At 49.9% G+C, this 15,471-nt stretch overlaps 1 protein-coding gene across 1 annotated transcript in view; it reads right to left on the bottom strand.

Annotated features, from left to right (window-relative positions):
* Positions 1–15,471, bottom strand: part of GALNT14 (polypeptide N-acetylgalactosaminyltransferase 14) — a 217,101-nt gene that overhangs the window by 135,459 nt on the left and 66,171 nt on the right. The gene's annotated exons all lie outside the window — the stretch shown is intronic.

Here is a 15,471-nt window from a genome sequence, read left to right as displayed (position 1 = left end):
ACCAAATCTATGACAACCTGGGCTACTGACTATGAAGGGAGTCTTTCTAGGAGGGTGGACTCGAGCAAGATTTTCCAAATCTGGCGGCAGACATGTCAGGACCACCCAGGAGATCTTTGTCAAAATGCAGGCCATACCCCAGACACACTAAAACACAAACTTGGCGAGAAGTCCCTGGACTCTGCATGTCAACCTTCTGCAGATGGGACTCCCTCCCTAAGAGGACAAAGCTGGGGTGCAGTCTTCTCAGCAGCCAGGACCAGAAAGAGGACCCACCCAGCTTTGTCTCCAGGCTCATTTTCAGTGCCAGTATCTAACCTATTTGGGGGAGCGCTGGCTCGCAGCCAAGTGCCAGCCCTTTGGGGCTCCAGCTTAGGGTCCATAATAGGCGGATTTAGAACATTTTAATCCAAAGCTGCTGAGCATGTGGGATGACTCCAAACGCCGGAGAGCCAGCTCCCAGCTCTCTGGGAGAAATGGCCCAGATGCAAAGACCATGAACCCAGTGGCTGTGGGCCCAGATGGGGTGATGTTCAGAGTCAGGGATAACTTCATCACCCCGAAGAGGGCTCCTGGGTGTATGCGCTGCCCATCCCAGGCCGGGGTGGGGGGCACATAGCAGGATACCTGCACTCATCTTTCTTCCTGCTTTCTGTTAGGAACTACAGACTTGATGCGTTGCTGGCTCTATGGCTTTTGGCTAAGGGGTATAGGAATGCCCAGATGTACCTTGGACCAGCCACTTCTCCCCCTGGAGACTCTGATGAGGCAGAATGGCAGAGGGAGGAGAGGGCTCGACTTCATTCACCGATTAGCTGACAGCCCTCATGGAAGCTGGACTGCAAGGCCCGGACAGGGAGCTCCAGCCTGGAGTGGGTCTTACCCCACCTTCATCCAGTTTCCAAACTCACCACTTGCCAGCCTCTGAAGGCTAAAGAAATCAATGGCCAGGTTCTTAGAAGAAAACGTGAAAGAGAGGGAGACGGAATGCTAGAGATGACCAGGCCTGGGGACAGCCTCCCCACCCTGACACCTGTCTCACCTTCCTCCCCACATCGCTCCCCCATGCTGAGCCCCCGACGTGAGCCACAGTCTCATCCTCTCTCCCTCGAGGTACCGAGAGCTCTGTACTGACTCCTTCACTTTATGCTGCTGCTATCACTCTCTTGCAGGCTTCCCTGGTGGCTCAGCAGTAAGAATCCGCCTGCCAAGGCAGCAGATGCAGGTTTGATCCCTGAGTCGGGAAGATCCCCTGGAGAAGGAATGGCAACCCACTTCAGTATTCTTGCCTAGAAAACTTCATGGACAGAGGAGCCTAGTGGGCTATAGTCCACGGGGTTGCAAAAGAGTCAGATACGACTTAGCGACTAAACAACAACAATATCACTCTCTTGACCTTGGGCCAGGTCAGCTCTCTCCCCCAGACCCCAGACAAGCCCCTCGGTCCCTGTGATGAGGACTGAATTCCCCCACTACCAGGATTCAGGGCACTTCCCCTGACCTGCTCATTCCTACCAGGACCCTTTCACTGGACTGATGCCCCGTCCAGCCCACAGACCCCTCTTCCTTCCTTTTCCTCCCTTCCCCTCACCCTGCCCGGCCAGTCTTCCCGCACAAATGAGAGAGCATCTGGGCCATGATAAGTCTCCCCTGCTATCTTCGAACACCCTGCAGGTTCCCGCAATATGTATTTCATGCAGCTACTTCTCTGCACTGTAACAGACCCATTCCCTGGCTCACTTGTTTGCTATACTCAGGGTGCAGCTGTCCGTCTGTCCACTTCAGTGCCATCTGTCGTGGGTCCCCACTTCTTAGGCTCTCAGCTTGCTCTCAGGTATCACATGCAAACGTGCACTGATGAAATGCTCAAAGCGGGAATGACTATCACTCAAAACAACTGAGAAAGAGGACCCAGGATCCTCATAAATCCCAAAATCCAGTCGGAGGCTCCTGAGTGCTCCAAGCCAGAGCCGCGCTGACCAAAGGTCCCCAGGGACATTGGGCTGGTGCCGGAACGAGGTGCCGAGGAACCAGCAGGCCGCTGACGCCCTCAGCCATGAAGGACCCGGAACTGGGTATGCACATTCCAGGGGTCAGGAGGACAAATGGGGGTGCAGGAGGAGTGCACGATGGGCCGCCAGCTGAGTAAAGGAAGCAGAAGCCACGGGGCAGAGCAGGGTGGACCAGGAGGCCAGTGCTCTCCTTAGCGTGACAAGCCAGCAGGGGATGAAACTGCAAACCTGAAGATCTGTAAGATCCGTTTCTCCTTCATTCGTGATTCCACTCAGACCTCTTTCACTGATTCCCTTGTGACTTCACATTAAACTTTACTATAAGGCACAGCTTGTAAACGGCATCAAAACAATTTACTGCAGCCTTTATGTGCCCTGGTTTAAATAATAAATATTTTTATTTCACTCGTCTGTGAAATGAAACTCCTGGGGGGCCAAATACAGAAAAACAGAGGTGGGAAAGGAGGTAGGGGTGGGGGGGCAGGAGCAGGAAATAAGGCAGTTTTGGGCAACGAGGGACTCCCAGACCCAACCGGGAGGAGAAGCCCTTTCCACTCTGTCTCTGGGCTGCATGTTGAGCACCGTCCTTCTCGTTCCAGACAAGAAAGCCAGGTCCACGGGGAAGGAGCCGTGTTGATGGGACAGCTCATCAGGGTCCCAGTAGGGCTCAGACACAATAGGCTCGGGATGACACCCCCAAGGGTACAGGCTGGGAGAGTCGGGTTGGGGAGGAGGAGGCCACAGAGAGAACTTTGAAGGAATGAGGTTTGGGGCAGGGGACACATTCTGGGACAGAATTGAGCAGGAAACCTGGCGAGGTCCCTAGTGAGTCTGAGGCTGTGGGGACCCTGGCTCCTAGGTCCTGCGGCAATCAGAGCCCTGCCCCAGACGCAGCAGAAGCCAGTCACTTCAGGGATGCTCGAGCAGCAGGCCAGCACTAAAGCTTCTTAAAGTAAAAATCATTCAAGCTCCCAGGTCTCTCGCTAAACCTGAAGCGTCAGCAACCAGCCAGCTTGTTACTGTCTTTAACGAATGCCTTTCTATTTCCTGCAAAGTAAACAACTTGATTCCATTAGATGTTGTAAAATATTTACCAAGTGGCCAGAGTGGCTTCCTTCCTCCCAGCGTGAACGAGGGAAGAAAGCTCCAGGTTAGGCCTCTGCAGAAAGATCAACAGACATGGCCACGAGCTCTGGTCAGTGACACGCATCTGCCGGGGGGGCAGGGGAGACCTGGAAAAGGTGTGGTGAGAAGAAGCAAGATGCAGACAGACCCAACCCGCCTGGAAAGTGGGTGAGCGCTGAGCACAACGGGGCTCCTGGACTGGCTCCTGAACAGAACTAGTGACATCCACACAAAGCCCAGAGTTAATGCTCCCATGTTGGTTTCTTCACGCTGACAAAAGTTCCATGTGATGTAAGAGGATAACATTTGTGGGGAACTGGGTGAAGGTATGCAGGAATGCTGTCCTATGTCTGTAACTTTCCTATGAATTGAAAATTATTCTAAACTAAAAGTTTAATTAAAAAAAAAAAACAAAACTGAATGTGCTACCTTCCTGGAGGTGAGGAGTCTCCATCATGGGTGGTGGGTGCGGTTTGGGAGCAGCCCACAGTGAAGGGGCCTTCCCTGTGTGCGACCTCACCTCAGGTCCCAGTGACACCCCTCTGTGAGTCTGGAGATGGTGACTCCCCATCACTGGTGCTCCCCAGCTTCATCGTTCCCTCACTGAAATAAATAGCTCATATCGATCACCTTAAGAGAATGTCTTTCCCTGTACTCAAAAGGGACAGGAAGTGGCAAACATTTCAGAAATAGCTTAGTGGACATCCCGCCCACCTCTCGTTTTCAACTCAAAAATAACAGCCCATCACACACAGCCACCCATAGCCACATGTGCCTGGGCTAACAGAACTCCCCCGGGGAGGAGAACAAACATGCCGGCTGCCAAGGAGATACCCTCACAGGGGCACCGGTTAGCGTGGCACAGAGCGGAACCAGCCACTGGGGTGGGCTGCTTTCCTTCTCTCAGCGTCAAGGAAACCAGTAACCTCCACAGGGCTTCCGGGAGTTGCAGGTCAGGGTGATGATGTCCCCAGCACCCCACACAGCTCACAGTCACTCACGTCCTGCGAGCCCGGCCCTCCCCACCCACGTAGTTGGGTGGATGACATCCTTGAGGTCACGTGCTAGGTGTCGCTGGAGAACACACTCAAGGACAAAGTGGGACATAGGGCATTTTCATTTTGGACAGTTTTCCAGGAAGGGGAGCAAGGAGCAGCAGCCTGGGGCCCACCGGGATATCCTTCTCCACTCGGCCCGGACACCCTTTCCCTCAGCCTCAGCCCGGCCACTCGGGCTGCTTTCCTCAGGCCAGCAGCTGACGCAGGGGCACACGTGCTCAGGAACTAGAGGAGAGGCACAGGCTCCAGCAGCCTCGACAGCCAGGCAGCCGATGTGCCAGAAATCGGCAGTTTCTTTGGGAGCATCTGTCATCTGCCTTCAAATCAGGGTTGCCAGATTGAGCAAATAAAAATACAGGATGCCCAGTTAAATGTGAGTTTCAGATCAACTACAAATACACTTCGTGTGATATCTGGGGTACACTTATAATGAAAAAATTATTTGTTGTTTCTCTGAAATTCAAATATAACTGGGCATCCTGTATCTTACCTGACAGCCCTACTTCCAGCACAGGAGAGCCGGGATCAGTGGCAGAGTGGGGAGGGGGGTGACAGAGTCAGGTCCTGCTGGTCCCCAGCCTCCATGCCTCTCATCCCATTTCCTCATAGCTGGGCCCACCCCTTAGCTGAGACAGAAAGGGTTTAAGTAGCTCCAGACACAGCAAAGCATAGCCCCAGTGCTCCCAACAGACCCTCCCTTGGCCCCAGGCCTTCGTTTTGTGATCCCCTTCTTAAGCCTGTGCTGAGGTACAGTTCAGCCCCTCTTTGAGGCCTGTTGAGGTGAAAGTCTCTTGGTCGTGTACAAGTCTTTGTGACCCCATAGACTATACAGTCCATGGAATTCTCCAGGCCAGAATACTGAAGTGGGTAGCCTTTCCCTTCTCCAGGGGATTTTCCCAACCCAGGGATCGAACCCAGGTCTTCCATTGCAGGCAGATTCTTTACCAACTGAGCCACAAGGGAAGCCCAAGAATACTGGAGTGGATAGCCTATCCCTTCTCCAGCAGATCTTCCCGACCTAGGAATCGAACTGGGGTCTCCTGCATTGCAGGCAGATTCTTTACCAACTGAGCTATCATGGGGACCTGCCTAAAACACAGGCCCTTTGCCTGACCTTGGGTCAAGGGGCTAAAGCCGGCATACTGTGTGGAAGGCCACTTCCTCTTGGGTACCCCATCCTCCCTGACTGAAGACAGCTATAGCCCCCAAAGCCAATGCTGCCTGCAGGTGTACACTCACCCACTCTACCTGCAGCAGGGTGAGCTCCCCACGCAAGGTGAGGTGAACTCTTCTCAGCCTGTTTTCCCCACCTGCCCTGCCCTCCCCTCCGGCCCATCTCCAGCTCTGATGGCCGCGGATCAGATCTTAACCAGGTGTGGTGCGAGCAGGACTGCCTTTGATAGTAAGACCCACAAAAATGCCCCAGGAATCATGAAACCCGGACATCTTGTCACATCCCCTGAGGCCCCTACTACACTTGCAGCCTGAAGCCCAGGACTGTCCTCTGCTCCCATTCCCAGCCTTCCCTATAGACAGGGCTGCTTCCAGGCAGCTCAAAAGTCTGATCAGATTGGCTTCTTAGCTATTCTGGCACCCATGCCTTCTTAACAAGGGGCATTAATATTTCACTAAAGACCTTTCATTTGCCTGCAGTCTTCAGACCACACTCTTCAAGGGACTAGCAAATCAGTCCCTTGAAGAAGGCTGGGAAGACCTTTCCTGACTCCACTTACCAGTTCCCACCCATCTTTGAGCCTCTGTCACTACTTGGCAAGAATGTCCCACCACAAAGCCTGAGCAAAGTGAAAATCAACACTGCCTCCCTCCCTCCCTCCCTCCATCCATCCTTCTACCCTTCCTTCCCCCACCCACTGAATTTACTGCAGGCACCCCCTGAGTTAGGCACAGCATCAGGCTCTGTGGCTACAGGGAAGAGCAAGTCAGGGTCCCCGTCTTCAAAGGGGTCACACATTATTTAGGGAGGGAGACAAGGAGACAGACACTTCACAGAAATGTGACAAATGCTTCGAGCCCCTGGGGTGAGCTGTCTACTTTATGGCTGTTTGGATTTTTTGGAAAAAAAAAAATGCTTGGCAATAAGACTGAAGTCACATTCACACATGTGTAGACTTACTAGGCCACTCTGTCAATGCGGCCAAAGGTAACCTTGGCGTGGCTGGCTCCCTCTTGTCCTTCTTGTCTCACCTTAAATGTCTCCTCCCGCAGAGACCACCCCCAACTGCCTGATCTAAAGTGGCCCCATCTCTCTCCCTCCCAGCCTCCTGTCCTGTCATTATGATGGCATTTCTCAGGGCCTGGCCTCTCTGTTCACCGGTCCTCCTGCATTCCTGCCTGTCCCCTTTGAAGCTACACCCTCAGCACCCAGCAAGTGCTGCCTGCAGTGAAGTGTAGTGCACAAATGAAGAACAAATAAACGAACAGAAAGAACAACCACCCAGAAGCTTCCAACCTTCAGGACTCCTGTGAGTTAATTTCTTATATTCCAAAGCCTAACAGACTTCATCTGTTTGCTTACCCTTGAGCCCCACAAGAGAAATAAGATGTCACCTTTTTTTTGCCTTTGACTACAAGGATCTCAACTGGGTTAGTATTACTGGCTCCCTTGCTAATCAGACACTCTAATTAGTGAATATGTTTTGACTATTAAAAGTGGGAAAACAAAAGCATTATAACATCAAAGCCGTTTATTAAGTGGAAAACATCTTTCAAGACAGGCAATCTCAGAGCAAGATTAAAAAGTATGAAAAGGTTCTTGCGGTGGAGGAGAGACTAGGAATAGCTGTCCATTTTCTGGATGGCAAGACTGAGGCCCAAGCCTTATTGAGAACAAGAAACCTGGGCCAGAGGTCTGCCTACTACACCATCAGAGCAAAAGAGGCTGAGACTTGGCCATGAAAATAATGCACATAAAAGAAATCCCGTTCTAGAAAAGAGAGTAATTTACATGAAAGCTGAAATTATTTGCAGCACAGATACTATGAATCTTCAGGCTTCCTGTTGTCAAGCGGATCATCCATATAATACTGGCAATCCTCAGAAGGGCTAATGAAAATTTGGAAAGTATGCATCCATTAGCAAGGTGCCAGTAAACTGCTTTTCATTTTCCCTAATAGTTTAAAAAGCTAAATGACATGGGCACTAACTCCTCGGAAGCTGACCTTTGAACAGCTCTTTAAATGCTGGGATTAAAGATGCTGGATAAACCACTGCCTTGTCATTTCACTTGATCCACTGACTGGCCATTGCAATGCAAAACTTTTAGAGTAGAAAGAGAACAGCCCAGGTCAGCTGAGATTCCAGCTGTTGGAGCCAAAGGGGCCATTAGACCATCACCTGCTCTCTGACTCTGATGTGCCCCTGACACCCAAATGTCTGTTCCACCCACCTGCAGGGTACTGGGTGCTGTGAGTGGCCTCCTGTTGTAATGAGAAGCTTTGAGTAGGCTCACTGCAAAGGGCAGAGACTCCCTACTGGCCAGTCCCTGGCTACGATGGCCTAAAGGTCTTGAAGGTCTCTACTTGAAGGACGGTCCAATGGATCTGTTTCTTCTTGTGGCTTCCAGAGCAGGGGAGATGAGACCCTGTTAGTGCAGTCACTGGTTGCCTTATTTCTCTTATGAAAAATGGTCCAGCCAGAGAGGAGCTGGAGCCACAGTTGAACCTGATAAGAAGACCCTGAGTTACGCTGGACAGGAGCCAGACAGACCAGCACAATTTGAGAAGCCATGAATCTCTTCCCATGCACACTTGCCTCCAACTGGACTGGAACTTCGTTTAGAAGTTAGATGTGTTCTTGAAGACCCAGTTAAAATCTTGAACTTTAGGTCAAATTAAAAGCCCCAGGGCACAGCCAATCAAAGCAGCAGTTCTGGGTCTCAAATATCAGCATGCCCTCAAACCACAATAAAAACCCCATGAAATGTAGATTCCCAGGTTCTGCTCCCCAAATTCTGATTCAGGAGGTCTGGAGTGGGAATCTACATTTTAATAAGCTTCCCAAGTGATCCTGAGGACGGCAGGGGATGAACAGACCACACACTGAGGAAACTCTTGAGTTGAAGGTAATGAGCTGGTTTACCCTTGTCTACTCAGTAGGCTTATCCATTCCCATTTTCCCTCCTCAGGACACTTGTATCAGAAGTGTGATCCTGAGAAAGGATCGGTGTTTGCATCAGTAAATCCAGAGGCAGAAAGAGCCAGAACCATCCCAGAACACTCCTGATTCTTGGCCCCGGGCTCTCAACCTCGGGACCTGGGGAGCCCCTGGCTGGGTCCTATGACCTAAACCTCCGAAGCATCACCACAATCCAGTTGCAAGACCTATTGCTGCAACAACTTAGGTAGGGTCCAGACCATCCAGAGGTTCTGAGCCTTTGGCTGGGGCTACGTGCTGTGGGGAAGCCCTTCTCAGAAAAAGGCTTATACATGCACAAAATTAAATGCATGGTGTTACAGAAGAAACATTCTATTCAAATATGGTTTTTCAACAAATCTTAAGTTGATATAGCATATATGTGTTTCTTTATTAATGCATTCAACAAAATCTAGCAGTGGTTTAAGAACTACTATAATTTCAAGGCAGTAACAAGAGGGAAAAGGGCTTCCCAGGTGGCTCAGATGGTAAAGAATCCACCTGCAATTCAGGAGACCTGGGTTCAATCCCTGGGATGGGAAGAGCACCTGGAGAAGGGAATAGCATTGCACTCCAGTATTCTTGCCTGGAAAATTCCATGGAGACTGGTGGGCTAGAGTCCATGGGGTTGCAGAGTCGGACACAACTGAGCAACTAACCTTTCAACAAGATGGAAAAAAAGTTCAAAAGAGCTGTAGCAGCTGCATCGTGTTAAGTGTAAAGCTAGTTAAGAATCCCCATTCAGGTACTGAGGCACCAGGTCTGGCTCCAGGAGCAAAGGACAGGTAACAGCCCTCTTTACAATTGTCAGGAAGGACAGTCACCAGGAGTTTCACTTTTGTGTCATCACATGACAACTACAGGCTACCTGAGAGGACATGTAACACTTAGCTGAGCTGAGTGACAGGGTAACGAGGCCTGATTTTGATGCCTGAGAAGCAGGTTGCTGCTGCTGTTGCTAAGTCACTTCAGTCGTGTCTGACTCTGTGCGACCCCATAGACGGCAGCCCACCAATCTCCCCCGTCCCTGGGATTCTCCAGGCAAGAACACTGGAGTGGGTTGCCATTTCCTTCTCCAGTGCATGAAAGTGAAAAGTGAAAGTGAAGTCACTCAGTCGTGTACGACTCCCAGCGATCCCATGGACCGCAGCCTACCAGGCTCCTCCGTCCATGGGATTTTCCAGGCAAGAGTACTGGAGTGGGGTGCCATTGCCTTCTCCGAAGAATCAGGTTGGCATGCTGTTATTCTCCATCTGCCCTCAGATATATATTCTTTGACCATTCCCACCCTGCTCTGCACCCTGGGAGCTGACCCCTGCAGACCCATCCTGTGCCTGGGCACCTGCTCCAGTAACACTACCCCTCTCCTGCCCCTCCAGCCCTAGAGAGTAACTGCTTCCTACTGGTGCTGGCCCCTGGGGGGTTCTCTGTCCCCTGCTGGCTTCCTTACCCCTGCCTACAGCTCTTTACAATGAAACAATACTGTCAAAAAAGAACGAATTTGAGTCAGTTGACCTGAGATGAATGAACCTAGAGCCTGTAATACAGAGTGAATTAAGTCAGAAACAGAAAACAAATATCATATAGTAACACATAAATATGGAATTTAGAAAGATGGTACTGATGAACCTATTTGCAGGGCAGGAATAGAGACTCAGAGAAGAGAATCAACTTGTGAACACAGTGGGGGAAGTTCAGTTCAGTCTCTCAGTTGTGTCCGACTCTTTGCGACTTCATGAACCGCAGCATGCCAGGCCTCCCTGTCCATCACCAACTCCCGGAGTTTACTCAAACTCATGTCCATTGAGTCAGTGATGCCATCCAGCCATCTCATCCTCTGTCGTCCCCTTCTCCTCCTGTCCTCAATCATTCCCAGCATTGGGGTCTTTTCAAATGAGTCAGCTCTTCGCATCAGGTGGCCAAAGTATTGGAGTTTCAGCTTCAACATCAGTCCTTCCAATGAACACCCAGGATTGATCTCCTTTAGGATGGACTGGTTGGATCTCCTTGCGGTCCTAGGGACTCTGAAGAGTCTTCTCCAACACCACAGTTCAAAAGCATCAATTCTTCTGTGCTCAGCTTCTTTTGGAGAAGGCAATGGCACCCCACTCCAGTACTCCTGGCCTGGAAAATCCCATGGACAGAGGAGCCTGGTAGGCTGCAGTCCATGGGGTCTCTAAGAGTCGGACATGACTGAGCGACTTCACTTTCACTTTTCACTTTCATGCATTGGAGAAGGAAATGGCAACCCACTCCAGTGTTCTTGCCTGGAGAATCCCAGGGACGGGGGAGCCTGGTGGGCTGCCGTCTATGGGGTCGCACAGAGTCGGACACGACTGAAGTGACTTAGCAGCAGCTTTCTTTATAGTCCAACTCTCACATCCATACATGACTACTGAAAAAAACATAGCCTTGACTAGATGGACCTTTGTTGACAAAGTAATATCTCTGCTTTTTAATATGCTATCTAGGTTGGTCATAGCTTTTCTTCCAAGGAGCAAGCATCTTTTAATTTCATGGCTGCAATCACCATCTGCAGTGATTTTGGAGCCCCAAAAAATAAGCCACTGTTTCCACTGTTTCCCTATCTATTTGCCATGAAGTGATGGGACCAGATGCCATGATCTTCGTTTTCTGAATGTTGAGTTTTAAGCCAACCTTCTCACTCTCCTCTTTCACTTTCATCAAGAGGCTCTTTAGTTCTTCACTTTCTGCCATAAGGGTGGTGTCATCTGCATATCTGAGGTTATTGATATTTCTCCTGGCAATCTTGATTCCAGCTTGTGCTTCTTCCAGCCCAGCGTTTCTCATGATGTACTCTGCATAGAAGTTAAATAAGCAGGGTGACAATATACGGCCTTGACGTACTCCTTTTCCTATTTGGAACCAGTCTGTTGTTCCATGTCCAGTTCTAACTGTTGCTTCCTGACCTGCATATAGGTTTTTCAAGGGACAGGTCAGGTGGTCTGATATTCCCATCTCTTTCAGAATTTTCCACAGTTTATTGTGATCCACACAGTCAAAGGCTTTGGCATAGTCAATAAAGCAGAAATAGATGTTTTCTGGAACTCTCTTGCCTTTTCGATGATCCAGAAGATGTTGGCAATTTGATCTCTGGCTCCTCTGCCTTTTCTAAAACCAGCTTGAACATCTGGAAGTTGTAAAATAGATAGCTAGCAGGAAGTCACTACATAGCACAGAGAGCTCAGCCTGGTGCTCTGTGATTACCCAGATGGGTGGGATTGGGGAGGGAGGTAGAAGGGAGGATCAAGAGGGAGGGGATGTATGTATACCTATAGCTGATTCATGTTGTTGTATGGCAGAAACCAACACAACATTGTAAAGCAATTATCCTCCAAGATCCTCTGAGCCACAGTGTGTGCCAGCTGTTTCTTGCCAGCTGATACATCCCTGCCCTGCTATATGACCTTAAACAAGGCACCCAACCAATATGAGCCTCTTAATCCATGGAAGGGGAATTGCAGCACCCACTCCTATGGGGGGCTGTGTGGATGAAGCAGGATGGTGTGTATGGAGAGTCTAGCAGGATGCTGGCTGGAGAAGCTCCTGGTAAGTCATCTTCATATTAGAGCCAGCAAGGTGCTCCAAGGAGAGGTGACCCTGCTGCTTGTTCCAGGTAAACAGACCTAGTGGATCTCCAGTCCAGAATGGCCAGAAGCACTCCGGGAGAGGTCTCTTGGAGACACACAGGGGCCTCTTGCTTCTCAGAGCACTCAGCAACCAGGGGACCATTCCCCATGGGAGGAAGAGGAGGAGGGCAGGCTGGGTGCTGGGGAGCCATCTGGCTTAGCGGGTGACACCCCTAGATTTCCTCTTCATTTTCCCTCTTCTTCCCACTTCAGTAATACATCCCCACACCTGACAGGTGCATGGAGCTTTCAGAGATGATGCTCATTTGATCTTCACAATATTATAAAGTGAGCCTTACTATCCTACATATTTGGGAGTTGAGACAAAGTTCAGGGATATGGAAGACTTGTCCAGCATCATACACCTCCTGAAAACCAAAACCAGGCCTCATCCTTAAAGTTTCTTTACCAATGTTTCAATTGCTTTCCCACAGAAAGAGCTCAGATGGACTCAACAAAACCCCCATGCTTCAGTAAGTCTTTGGGCTGGAAAGACAGCCTCTTGCACTGAGAAACATAAATGTATCAAAGAGACAGGGCTGTCTGTCTACTAGTCATTGAGTGTTTATGGTTTGAATGTGTAATTTAGTGAAAATACCGTCAGGAAAAAGCAGAGAGATAGAAGAAGCATCTTGGTGATGGGATGGTTTAGTCACTCAATCGGGTTCAACTCTTTGCGACCCCATGGACTGTAGCCCACCAGGTTCCTCTGTACTGGAGTAAGTTGCCATTCCCTTCTCCAGGGGATCTTCCTGACCCAGGGATCGAACCTGGGTCTCCTGCATTGCAGGCAGTCTCTTTACTGACTGAGCCACCAGGGAAGTCCTCAAAGGAAGTATCTTACATTTAAGTAGAAGTTGGAGAGTTTAAAGTCCTAATTATTTTATTTTATTTCCCAAGGGACAACATTTTCTTAACCTTTGTTTTAAGGGTGAGTGAGCCTGCCTGGAGTCTCTGCCTTCTTCCTCACCCATCCAGCACTAAGGAGAAAACAGTGGTAGTTTTCTTGGGTTAAAAGCAGACATTGCAGCCCACTTCTTCCTGAATAGAAACAATCCAGTGTTTTCTGTGCCTCTCGTAAAATGTAACTTGGCCTGAATAAATATTACCAGAAATTCAATTTAATGTATGATGTATTGGCGATGCCAAATTATATTCCACCCCCTCACCCCCACCCCCGGCTTTCAACAGGAATTCCCAACACTCCTTGAACACTTAGCAAGGACGCCACCCCCAGCCCTCTCCCCTCCCCAGTGCTTGAGATGCTTCATGGTCACTAATCCCTACAGCACACCCGAGAGGGTGAGAGGTGTTATTAGCTGTACTTCACAGATGAGGAGAGCAGAGGCAGAGAGGAGCTAAATGGCTCCACCAAGAGTGATGAGGAAACTAGCCTTGTAGCTGGGACTAGAGGCGGGGGGGCCCAGGTCAGGGGATTTTCTATCAGGCTGGGGAGATGCTGTTATGATCATGCAGTTATTCCAGCAGCCCCTCTCTGCCCAGCATCAATCAGTCCTTCAAGCCTCCGCTTTGCCAACAATCCACACGAGACCTACAGAAACACCTGCCTCCCACCCAGGGCCTCCTACTGAACTTGGACAGGACCAGTGCTAAAGAGGCCCCACCTCTGCAAGGGAGAAAGCCCTTTGGTGGAGGGAAGGAGCTGATTACACACTCTGGAGCTTAACAGGGGAAAGCAAATCCATTCTGAATAAATTGAATCTGCCTTTACAGAGCACGAGGAATCTGTTCATAAAACATTTGCTAACCATTAACTACAGTCTGGCTATTAAATGCTGTTCATAGCAGCACCTCAGGGGGGTGCCTCCCCAGTCTCGATGCACCTTTAACAGGCCCACAGCTGTCAGCATGGTTCCTGGGGGCCAGCTGCACATCCCACAGCCGGAGTTGGGTGATGCGTCTAAGCTAAAGAGCTCTCCCAGTGAGTCTCGGCATTGGGGCCCAGTGGGGTCACCTCTCTCCAAGGGAAGCCGGGGTGGCCCAGGAGACACTCAGTTCTGCAGAACCAGCTGACTCTTCCCGGAGTCTGATTGCACTCCACCTCCCCAGCCAGGACTCCCGTGGGGAAGTCCAGGACACAGCAGGCCCCAGGACAGATATGAGATGAACAGGCTGCAGGAATCACAGATTTCTTCCCAGTAGGCTTTTAAGAACAGACAGGTCTTCTCCTGGCTCTTTGTCCTGCATTTCTTCTCATCTTCCTTTCCATTTCCTTCTTAAGTGTTGGTGTTTCTCTTCCCAGCTTTCAAGTGACCCCCTCAACCCCTGCAGTGGCCATCCACACTCAGGCAGTCAGCCATCATCCAAATGCCAAACTCCACCAGGGCTCTCTTCTGAGCTGCAGACTCCCTACCAGGGGTCCCGCTTGGACATGCCATCAACCCTGCAAACCCAGCCTGGTTCCAGCCTTATCTCCACCTCCCAAGCCCAACATGCTCTTTCTCCACCCAGCTCCAAACTCAGCTGCAAGTTCTTTCTTCCATTCAGTTTCTCAAACCAGACATTTGGTCTCTTCCTTAATTTCTCTTCCTCAACCTTCACAAACGGGTTTATTAATTCTGCTTCCAAAGATGTCCAGAATCTGCCTCCTTCCTCACTCCCATTCCAAATAAAATCATCCCATCCCAGTCTGGACTCCCATCATCCCTCCTTAGGACAACTGAGTGCCTCTTGCTCCTCACTCCAATTTGCTTCCTCAAAAATGTCATCAGGATGGTTTCCCCAAAACTAAGGAATGACCACAAATGTCCCCTTCTGGAAACAAACTCTTCAAATTTCCCCCTTGGCACCCAAACTCTCTGGCCAGTCTCACCTCCAAAGACCCTCCCCACTTACCCCAGAGTACTGTGCACCCAAACCCTCTGGCCAGTCTCACCTCCAAAGACCCTCCCCACTTACCCCAGAGTACCGTGCGACCTTGAGAGCTCCAGCATCGTGATACATGAAGGGTTCACTCATGCTATTTCCCCTTCCTGGACTGTTCTTTCCTTTATCGCTCATACTTTCAGCCCAGTTTCCTGGCCCTTTCAGAATAAAGTCTTACAACTGACTCTAAACCTGCTTCTTTTCTGAGTATTCATCACTACATCTTATAAACCTGCCCCCATGTACCTACTGTCCCCACTCACACTGAACAGTCCTTGAAGACAAGATCTAAGTTTAAGTTCATTCCTACTCCTAACATTTCATACAGTGCCTGAACCAAACAGGTTCAATAAAATCTTAAAAATGAACTGAATTCCTCCCCAGTAGTACATGAGAATACTCTTTCCTGGAAGCAAAAGATTTGAAAAGACAGGAGGGGACTTCCAAGATGAGAATTTCATTCTCATTTCAACCCTATTGGGCAGAGTCCTTTTTCACAGATGCCAAGAGAGGAAAACAGCAAGTTTCCTAGCCAGGTCCATCAGAACATGGAACGGATGTCACATCTACATTGGTGCAGAGTGGCTC

This window comes from Bubalus bubalis, chromosome 12, assembly GCF_019923935.1.
Source record: "Bubalus bubalis isolate 160015118507 breed Murrah chromosome 12, NDDB_SH_1, whole genome shotgun sequence".
Classification (NCBI taxonomy): Eukaryota; Metazoa; Chordata; class Mammalia; order Artiodactyla; family Bovidae; genus Bubalus; species Bubalus bubalis.
This window is presented reverse-complemented; position numbering and strand designations above follow the sequence as displayed.